Genomic DNA, 11595 nt, shown 5'->3' on the forward strand with positions numbered 1-11595 from the left:
ACAGATATTAAAATAAATCAACAATCGAGATTATTATCAAGTGCTAAAGCATGCAAACTTATTCTAGAGAGAAAAACTGTTATGAATGAGTCTATGGCATGACTCTCTCAAAAAAGAAAAAGAAAAAAAAGTAAGAAGGACCATTTCACACTCATATCATCAATATTGATTGCCTCACTGTGTGAAATAGACAAGAAATGGATTAACATTAGATGTCAACCACTGGATGAATGGCTTAAAACGAGAGCGAGACAGAGAGGGAGAGAGAGAGAGGGTGAGAGAGAGAGAGAGTGAGAGAGAGAGAGAGGGTGATAGAGAGAGAAAGAGAGAGAAAGAGAGAGAGAGAAAGAGAGAGAATGAGGAGAGAGGAAAATGAGATGAAAGAATGAGAAAGAGAGAGAAAGAATGAGAGAGAGATAGCCTGATGGGTTTTTGATACTTCAAGCCTCAGTGGCCAATATCCTCAGAAAATACAAGCTGATAAGGAATTAGTTGAAGAACAATACCCTTTGGGTCATTTTCAAACTTCTGTATCTCCATGGAATACCCCATTTTTTTTTTATCAGAAAGATGCATTTTCAATTAAAAGTACCTTCCTTGAAATTTTGATCTTATTTTTGGTACAAAGGACTCATAATCTAATTTTTTAAAAGAATCATATTTCCAAGTGGTGGTGGCAAACACCTTTAATCCCAGCACTCGAAAAGCAGAGACAGGTGAATTTCTAAGTTCGAGGCCAACCTGGTCTACAGGGAGATTTCCAGAACAACCATGGCTACACAGAGAAACACTGTCTTGAAAACTCAAAGAGAGAGAGAGAGAGAGAGAGAGAGAGAGAGAGAGAGAGAGAGAGAGAGAGAGTTTCTATACAGAGAACAAATATGAAAGGTTTTCAAACTGACTTTCATTTTCCAAGTATGGTATGAACCCTAGAGTTAGTAACAAAGAACACAGAACACAACACATAGCAGACAAAAGTACAAAGCACACTCAAATAGAAAGAAAGGCATCAAAATAGTGAATGTGAGTACCTTTTTAATGGAGCACAAACACTCTCCCATTCTCCATGAGAACCCAATAAAATCCCTGTTGTCTCCAAAGACTTTGAGTAGGAATTCATCCAGTATCCTTTCTCTTCTATTTGGTTAGAGCTGACTCAAACCTGCAAGGTCCAGGACAGAAAAAATAGACTCCCTCATCCAATTTGGTATGTGTGTTTCCAGGTAGTGTTACAGATCCTCACATGCTTAGACCACTAAAATAGAGCACATCTATTCTACCACAGTTACAGAAGGCAACATTGTAAAAATCAAGGGGCTGGCTAGTTTTCCTATTTGCTGGCACTGTGGTTGGCAACCTGTAGGTTGCTAGTCCTTGTGACAAATTTCACAGGAGTTGTCCTAGACTATCTGTATGTCAGAAATGTATGTTATAATTCATATCAGTAGGACATTTCAGTTATGAAGCAGCAAAAAATATTTTTACGGTTGGGGCACCACACAGCATAAGGAAGTATATATATGAAGGAACCGCAGTATTAAAAAGGTGGAGAACCACTCTCTGGAACTTTGAAAACTGAAGCATGGTGTGCCTCCCAGACTGTCTTTGACATGAGTCTGAGATATACTTCTGACTCTGATCTTCTTGTTACCTTTTGTTTCTTGTGATCATATGGGGTTAACCTAGAAAGTATATTCAAATGCCCTATGTGAGAGCATGTTCAGAATTCATTTTGTGAAGCAATGTGCTCTAGTATATTTAGGACAGAGCTGTCTTTGGGACCAGTCCTCTTCTGTATGCCTGTGTGTCATTCATTTTCTCTTTATTTGTTTATTGTTTTTTGTTTTTTCGAGGCAGGGATTCTCTGTTTAGCCCTGGTTGTCATGGAATTCAATCTGGAGTTCAGGCTGACCTTGAACTCATAAATTTGCCTGCCCCTGCCTCTGCCTACCAAGAGCAGGGATAAAAGGTATGCACCACTACACTGTCTTCTTTTATTTATCATTCTGCTATTAACTTATTGTGTCTAGGTGGTTGTTTTCAATCTATTTTGTTTTATTTTATTTTATTTTATGAGGCATTTTCTTTATTTTCATTTCAAATGTTATCCCCTTCCCTGGTTTCCCCTCTGAAAACCCACTATGCCATCCCTCCTCTCAGTAATCAACAAAATACCCACTCCTACTTCCTAGTCCTGACATTCCCTTACACTGGGGTATAGAGCCTTCTCCTGAACAGGAGCTTCACCTCTCACTGGTGTCCAAATAGGCCATTCTCTGCTACATATGAAGCTGCAGCCATGGGCCCCGCCCTATGTGCTCTTTGGTTGGTCTTTTTTTAATTGTATATTTTCTTTATATACATTTCAAATGATGTCCGTTTTCAGTTTCCCACCCTTCCAGAAACCCTCTATCCCATCCCCTCCCCACTGCTTTAATGAGGGTCTTCCTCCATCTGGATACCCATTCCCACATCACATTGTGGTGGCTAGCAAGGTTACCTCTCTGTCTCCTCATCATTCTACAGCATATTGGTGATCCTGTGGATGATGGGGAAAAGAACACTGGATTCTGACCATTGCAGAGTACCATCCAGTACATCAATCTCAAGCCACACGTGGGTACATCTTCCTCAAAAGTATCTTGTCCTGTTCATAGCAGCTAGTTGGCTATTTTGTGTACCTGGGCCAAGATTGAGGTGTCTGCTACCTGCACAAGCACTTCCCAATACACTTTGGGGATCATCTGTGCCAGGAAGTCAGGGTTGAACTCCACAGGGTTTTTGAGGATTTAAGTGGCCTGCAGGCTCAGACAGAACACTTGCATGCCCACACCCCGCACATGTGAGTTTAGCAGGTTGTAGATTAGCAGTTTCACACTGTCACATTGGACTTCTTGACAGGACTTATTTTTTTCATCATTAATTTAGTTATCTATTTACAATTTAAATGATAACTTCCTTCACAGTTTCCCATCAACAAATCCCCATTCCAATCCCCCTCTCCTCCCTTCTCTTTTGAAAAAGATTAGTTTGTGTTATTCTTCCACATCACACTCCATCACTGAGTGAAATCAGGGCAGGAACCCATGTAGGATTATAGGCAGGGTACATGGAGCAAGGCTGCTTATTGGCTTGTTTCTCAACACAGTTTTCTCAGCTTTTCTACTTACAAAATTTAAAAATGCCTTTTAACTTTTATTTTAATAACATATATGTATATATAAAAATGTTTTGTTTGCGTGAATGTCTGTGGGCCTTTTTTGTCCAGGGTTCACAGAGTCCATAAGAGGGAGCTTGGTCCCTTGATATTGGAGCTTCATGAGGCTGTGAGCTGCCACCTGAGTTCTGTGATTCAAATCCTAACCTTCTAAGAGAGCAGCCAGTTCTCTTAAACACTGACTCATTTTTCAAACACTACCCTCAGGTTGCTTTCTTATATATTTTATCACCATCTTTGCAGAGATAGCACCACTCACTGAGTAATGGATCCTCTCCCATCAACTGTTAATCAGCTGTCTCATGTGAGACTATGCCAGGGCCTAGCAAACACAGACGTGGATACTCACAGTCAGCTATTATATGGATCACAGGGTTCCCAATGGAGGAGATAGAGAAAGTACACAAGAAGCTAAAGGAATCTGCAACCCTACAGATGGAACCACATTATTAACTTATCAGTACCCCGGAGCTCTGGACTCTAGCTACATTTGTATCAAAAGATGACCTAGTCAGCCATCACTGGAAAGAGAGGCCCATTGGACAACCAAACTTTATATGCCCCAGTACAGGGCAATGCTAGAGCCAAAAAATAAATGGGAATTGGTGGGTAGGGAAGTGGGGAGGAGGGTATGGGGAACCTTTGGTGTAGCATTGGAAATGTAATTGAGGAAAACACGTAATAAAAATATTTTTTAAAAAAGAAGGACTGAAGTATCTAAAAAAAAGGGGGGGGGAAATATCCAACAGTCAAATCAGACCCAGAACGACACAAATTGCATGTTTTCACCTATGTATGGAGTTAGCTTGTAAGGTTTATATATGTTTGTTTTTCATTTAGGGTAACAGAGATGAGCTATCTAGTAAGGAACCATAAAGAAGGAGGAGTTCTTCCAAGGAAGGGGAAGTAGAATATAGTGGTATAAAGGAATGAAGAAGACACTAAAATAGGAGGGTTAAATGTGGAGGGAAATATCAGGCCAAGCATCTGAGACTAGAAAGGTCATAAAACACTAAGTGAAAATCTGCCATCATAAATTTTGTTAAATAACCACAGCAGTAAAATGACTTCTCATGAATCCTAATGGCTCCACCCATATGTTAGTATATATGCCTCAGCCTTCATCAGAGGTGAGTTTCCTACAAAACTGGTAATAATCACAGAAAGACACAACTGGACAATGCACAGAGAGTGAGAGACTCAGAGAATTAAAGATTAAAGAGGATGCCTTTATCGAGCTCTCTCCTTCAAGAATCAGGAATCTATGCAAAGAAAAGTCAGAAAAATAATCCTGACCAGAGGTAGAGATAATGGATAGTATCAATGAATTGTATCATGGGTATTCCATGTTTTTTTTTGCCTAATATACACTTAAGAATGAGTGCATATTATGTGTGTTCTTGTTTTTGGGTGATGTTCTATAAGTATCTGTTAAATTCATTCGGCCCATAACTTCTGTTAGTTTCACTGTGTCTCTGAGTACGATGGTAGGAGGATAAACAGGGAGATGGATACTTTCAGGTCACATAAGATGGAAAATTTAAAGAAAATTTTCTAAGAAAACAAATAAACATGGCTATAGCCTCATCTAATGTAGACAGATCCAATTTGAGGTTCCCTCTTCCCAGGTGACTTTAGCTTCATGTCAAGAAGGCAAACACTTACTAGCACACACAGGTTAACATAAAAGCATTTACAGCCATGTATAAAAACATCACACCAATGAACTAAGATATTATGTGGACGTTCCATGGCATAAACTTCAGAAAGACATAATTTTTTTACAGTTTATCTCAGCTTTAAAGTGTAAATCCTCAAAGGAGGGCCATGGTCCAGTGCTGTTCTCAATAGACAGCTCCTGATTTTCTAGACTCACCTCTTATATTAATCTGTGAAGTCACCTCACAATCTCACATTTCTTCTGCACAGCATTAGAGATGCCAATTAAAACTAGACTTTGGAAGTATATTAATAAGTTGGCCTTATCTTCATATTCCCTGCCCTTAATCATGGGAAACTTGCCCAGACTAGATGTCTCAGCCATTCTCACCGACAGTTTTCCTGGTAAATAGGTGGTTGAGAGAAAGAAATTATTTTAAGACCCAACCAGTTTAGTTTATCAGGATATTTGAAATGAAGCTGACATCATTTGGCACAAAAAATAAAGAGAGTCTCCTGTTTTGTGGAGAACTGAGAGAGAATTAGGGACTGGGGCCGGAGGGTAAGTGACTATCCTTAAGGAGAGTCAGTCCAGACCTAGAGGCTGGGTCTGACAGCATGCAGAGGAGTGCAGTTCAATTCCCTGCAGCTTCCTGGAAGGAGCACTGTTTCTCTTCAAATTGTGACAGGGATGGCACCCACAAGGGGGCAGAATGCAGTGGTTTTCTAGACTTCTTTTGAGCCATCATGGTACTGATTACCACTCTTTCACTTGCTATTACAGATGAGCAAACTCAATAGGGTGACAAGTATGATCTGCTGACACCAGAATCTCTAATTGCAAAACCCTTACAGGGCATGCCATTTTCCCTCCATGCTTGGAATAAAAAGAAAGGATTGGGCTCACAGGACTAAGCATCCTCTGACTAGCTTTTAGAGAAGAGGCTGCACTGAAGTCCAAAATTGAGACTTTGGTGTTTACTGAGAGTTTAAAAGCTAAGAACCTGTAACATTTGCTCTGTGGTACTGAAAAATATTGTTCTGAAAAGTGTATGAGAACATAAAGATGAACATGTAGCTTAAGGAGCACCATTACTCTGATAGAACATCAGGCACCTGACATTCATTTAATACATTGAAATAACCACCAAATCCCAAAAAAAAACCCTCCTCAAGTGTACATTACAAGTTTCTGCTCCGGCTTAAGATACAAGTCTTCAAGAAAACACAATATGGCACTAGTCAGAAAAAGAAGTCATTTATTGATCAAGTTGCCTTATTAACAAAAAATATCAGCAATGGGTTGACGTTGCTTAGCACCTACATAAATTTGGAATAAATGGAAATAAAATTTCAGTAACAGATCAGGAGTACAATAAAAACATTATAATGTTACAGTAATATGGAGAGAAATAACTAGTGTTAAAGAATTCAAATCCCTGTCTAAGCTAGAGATGTGACTCGATGGTAGTGTTTGATTTGCATACATGCTAAACCCACCACCAGAAAAGAAAAACAAAACAGACACCAAAAAAAGAAGATACTCACAATTCAGTTTATCTGTTTGTTGTGAGTAAATCCACAGCAAATATGAATGGTTAACAACACAGGAAGGTATTATGCAAAGGAAGTCACACACACTCACCCTCATGCACACACACACACACACACAAGGAAAAAGAACACAGAAGAAAAAAGAACAGTCCAGTCAGGAAGCTATTGAAGAGAGTCCTTTAAAACTTATGATAAAGAAGATAAAGTGTATTTCTTCACAATTGGTGGTTTCTGGTGGACAGTAATTAAGGATTCATTTTTATAGTTGGTGTTTGATATTTTCTAGGATCTTCTTTTTATAACCCCTAACGCTAGATAGGACAAAAATAAGGGTATATTAGAGAGAGGAATTAGAAAATCTCTGAATTTAATTTCTTTCCTTGTTCTTCTCCTTTAATTATGGCTACTAACAAACCACAACCAACTTGTGTAACCAACCACCAACCACCAGACTAAAAGTACAAGTTTTGACAATAAATCTTGTGCAAAGTTAATGCAGCAGGAGTTCTTCACTAATGGATGTTGTGAGTATGTAAATATAGTATTCCACCAAAGACTTACTAACTCTGATTTCTATACTTCTTGAAGTCAGCTGTTTACTATTTTAATATTAGTCATACCTGTTCTATGCAGTGCCATGTGTGTTGATGAAAATAATTTTCATCTCGGGAACACAAATGAAATGCAAATATTGTGTGTAAATCTCTGTTAGTGTTGCTTCATGAACATGATTTATCCATGGAGTTACAGTACTAATGGTCTGTGCATGCAGTATACTGTGTCTGTGATGATAAAGAGTCTCACCGGCGAGAACACACACACACAGGACACACTCAGATCCTTCTGCAGCATAGCTTTAATCCATCTCAAGAGAAAGATGATTAGCTTTTGGGCGAGGAGGCTTAGAACACAGGAAACTCAGTCCTTAAATAGACCACAAGAAGTGTTAGAGACATATTTCACCCTAAGGGCTGCTCACTATCAGCCCATATGACGCCACAGAACAGGAAGGGCACAAAGAATGGAAAAATACCCCAGCACATACACAGACTATTTCTTTACCAGTTAGAACAAAGGATGTCAGCGCCATCTTGTAATGGAGATTGAAAGGGCAGCTCCTCACAGTATACATTCAGTGTACATAGCTAGATATTCCTATTTAGTATTTTATGATATACTATATATAACATACAATGTATACTTAGAAGATGAATCCAGTACAGGATTAGGATTTTTAAAAAGTTGTGTGAGAGCTTTGTGATAATATATATATATATTTATATATCTATATATATATAATATATATATATATATCTATATATATATAATATATATCTATATATAATAATATATATATTATTATATATTTATATATATATATATTTATATATCTTAATAGACTTGGCTGAGTTTCTGGAGCCATTTATGTGTTATTTTCCAATGAATCATAATTTCCTTTTATTCTGTGACTGGGAGAGACAGACTTATTATAAGAAAGAAAACCATTAGCCTGGGATCTCTCCTATTATAAGTATTCCTTGGGTCTGGGTGGTCAATTAGACAGAAACCATGTCTTGGTATACTGGTTGTAATCTGAGAAATTTGTTGCAACCAATCACCCCATCTCTGAGGACACTTGAGTAAATGTAACTTCCTAAAAGGTCTAAAAATTAGAAAGACACACACTAGGTACATGCACACCACACATTCTGACTCTGTCTCTGATTCTGAATCTCCCTTTGACTGTCCCTGTGACTCTGCCTGTCCTTCCTTTTCTCCTTCTTCATTCTCTATCTCAGCCTGTTTCTCAACCTCTGCATCTGTGTCTGCCTGTGTTTCTTCCTTTTCCTCTTCTTTTGCTTGTGCAGCTGCCTATTCATTAGTGCTGAGATATCATGCAGAATAATGTAGTTTTAGAACTGATCTACTGTGGAATTTGTTTTACATCAACACTAGGTGCCTGTCTACCTACTACTAAAACCATTTAATTGATTTTCAATCTTCAATATAATCAGAGATGTATCCAAATTCATAGGGCAACAATTGCTATGTAACTGTCTGATGCTCATCGGTCACTCCACTGTTTTGAACAAAGAGTTTTTTAGTCAGAAGTTTAAGCACAGGCAGATAACATTATTGCAAGCATACAGTCCTGTCTTGATTTCAATGAGATAAAAATTGGGACCCAAAACTACCAAATGATGTAATGGATTCTATCTGTTTTCAACTTTCAGGTTTTAAACTGTGTTATCTATAGAAGTCTGGACAACACCTTAATCAGAGCTGGTAAGTGGAGACAGGAACTGAAGCAAAGACTATGGAAGAACTCTGGCTTACTCTCCTCCAGGTCATTGGGATGTGGGGTCCTAGGTGGTGTAAAACAGAAAAGAATGAAAAAATAAGTATCAAATATATCAAAATTTTTTACCTACATCCACATTTTGAGGTCCTCTCCTAATAGTATGTGTGATCATTTGGAAATCAAGTTTTATATGGCAATTGGTAAACTGTAGAATTTTCATTATTTCTATTTTATGAATATTTTACCTGAAGGGGTGTGTCTGCTGCCTGTGCACTAAACTGGACCGTGTAGAGATCAGAAGTTAGATAGTATCAGATCCCCTGAAACAGCACTTACCTGTGGCTGTGACAAACAAGATGGGCCCTGGTAATTGAATCCTGTAACCTGTGCACAGGGGCCAATGATCTTATACTCTAAGCCATGTACCACCTCCCCATTTTCTCATGAGCGAAAAATGGTGTAGGAACACAATCTTTCTCAAAAGGTCCAAATTCATCTAAGAGTAAATTAATTCTTATAAGTCTTTCTTAAAAAATCACCACCACTACAACAAGAAAAAAATAGATAAAGAGAGAGAAATCTGAATAGGATGTTTGTGATCTGTGGTGAATTCTAACCAAGAGTAAGCTAATACACTATATAAAGCTGTACTGAGAAGCCTTAAGAAGGCAGGTATCTCACTCTGACCAGGGCTAAGGTTGTTTCGACTGTATTGGCTTTATTCTTCTGGAGATTCTTGTCAGGAATGGCGTCCTTTTACCAGACCACAACAGGAAACCTTCCATATGTCTCCTTTGGTGTCTGGGCATAGGATATGTGAGATGCATCAAGACTGATTAAAGGTCATGTTCCCTAGATGTGAAACTGTTTCCAGGAATACGATGGTATACACAAGGTCAACTCCAGAATACATAGCATCAGGTCTTTCTTGGCCAATTCAAAATTGGAGCCAAAATCTCAAGAGACAATGTATATGTTGACAGACTTGCTGCTATCACACAGGTCGTGGCTTCAATTTCCAGCAATTACATTGTGACTGTTTCTCTGTCTCTCTATCTGTCTCTCTGTCTCTCTGTCTCTATGTCTCTCTGCCTCTCTCTCTTTCCTTCTAACTTCCCCACTCTCTGTATTGCTATCTCTCTGTATCTCAGTCTCAGTCTGTGTTTCTCTCTTTCCCTCTCACTCCCTGCCCCCCCTTTCTTTCTCATCCTCCCTGTAATTCCAGCAGCATATGCTGCTGTATCCTCTTCTGTCCTCTGATGTATTACATATAAGAAGTGTCCATGCAAACTGTAATGTTCACAAACAACAATATCTGCCTTTGCAGATTGAAAAAATAAATAAAAAAATAATGTCTAGATTAGGAGTCTCAATCATCTGTGAAAGGTAGGAGAGAGTGATCACTGTGTGTCACCTCATTTAGAAACAGAGTACCCAAGGAATAGAGCCTACTCCCCACACCCATGGAATGAACACCACATGCAAGAGGAGGGATTTTGGAAGAGGAACTCATTCCTGGTCTTTCCAAGAGGAGTGTTTTGGTGGGTGAGCACATCAACAGAACAGAATTCTCACAGCATGTAATTGCCCCCTCCCACCAGAAACCAAAGTCACCTTGGTGGGACCAGGAGCAGTTCACCTGCCTCTTCAGGTTGCTTTTGTTTAACTGCCTTTGGAGACAGCAGTTGGAGCTGCTGCTACCTGCTGGAAAGGTGGCTTCTAATGGGACAATTCATTGGTCTGTAGAATTCAAACAATTTTGGACCCTATGAAAGTAATGGATTGTCCAAATGCTCCCGGACTGAGAATCTTGGGGAAGCTCTAGGTTTTTTCTTAATCTGCAATGTCATTTAGACATTAGAGCAAGCAGAGATGATTTGCTCCTTCTCTTAGGCAATCAGATTTTATCCTGGAAGACAACCGTTGTGAGCCTTGAGAGGGTTTGCTGGAGGAGAAGGGATATTGACAGTGCTCTACCCAACCTGCAAGGCACACAGCTAGACCTTGTTCCCTCTGAAGCATAGAAGTGTCTGATGGTATTAGATGGGATTCTTGATGAGGACAGAATCTGAGGAAAGGTTCCTGGTAGAGAAATGAAGTGCAGTTATACAACCTAGAAAGTATATACCATTGATCATTGTGAGCCTGAAACAGAAAGCACCCAAGCATTGGACCTAATGTATGATTGGTGAGACAGATTGAAGAGATTTTGTTTGTTTTGAATTCTCTGTATAGGTATGGATACATTGTCTCATGGGAAGGGGGAGTGTGGATTCCCTGTGGTTACTAAAATAGAAGAAGTTGTAAACAGCCTATGGAAATGTGGCAAGTCCAAGTGTATGCTGTGCATGAGCTGCCAGTGTTCAGAAATGCTGAGCCATCACTTCAGATTCAATAAGATATTTAAAGAAGAAAACCAGAAGAAAAAACTTAAGGGGACTGTTGTGAATTTTAATGAGACATTTTTAATTATTTTTACTGATTTATATAACATATGCCAAATGGTGTGTCCAGTCTTTTAAACATGGCTTGATTGTTCCTTTCAAAGTATCTTGATTATTATTCCCAGAGACAGGATTTACAATCTGTACATTCAAATTCTTATTTGTACTTCCCAATTTCCCCTGTTTCTTTTGTTTTTCTTCTCTGGAACTGGATATTTCTGTATAGTCCTAGATTTCTGTGCTTTCCTGTGCAGATCGGCAGAGAATTCATCTCTACCTGGTTTTGATTCCCATATCCTGAGATTAAAGTCCTTTCTAAGCAGATCTCAACACCTTTTTTTAAAATTTTCTGTCTCACAGTTCTTGAAGAATAGATGGGGGAGCAGAGAAAATTTCACCCCAAAAAATTGGCAATTAGT

At 38.8% G+C, this 11595-nt stretch overlaps 1 pseudogene; it reads right to left on the bottom strand.

Annotated features, from left to right (window-relative positions):
- Positions 1–2496: 2496 nt before the first annotated feature.
- On the bottom strand, positions 2497–5261 carry Gm46709 (annotated as a pseudogene).
- Positions 5262–11595: the final 6334 nt, after the last annotated feature.

The sequence above is a fragment of the Mus musculus genome, chromosome Y, assembly GCF_000001635.26.
Source record: "Mus musculus strain C57BL/6J chromosome Y, GRCm38.p6 C57BL/6J".
Lineage (NCBI taxonomy): Eukaryota > Metazoa > Chordata > Mammalia > Rodentia > Muridae > Mus > Mus musculus.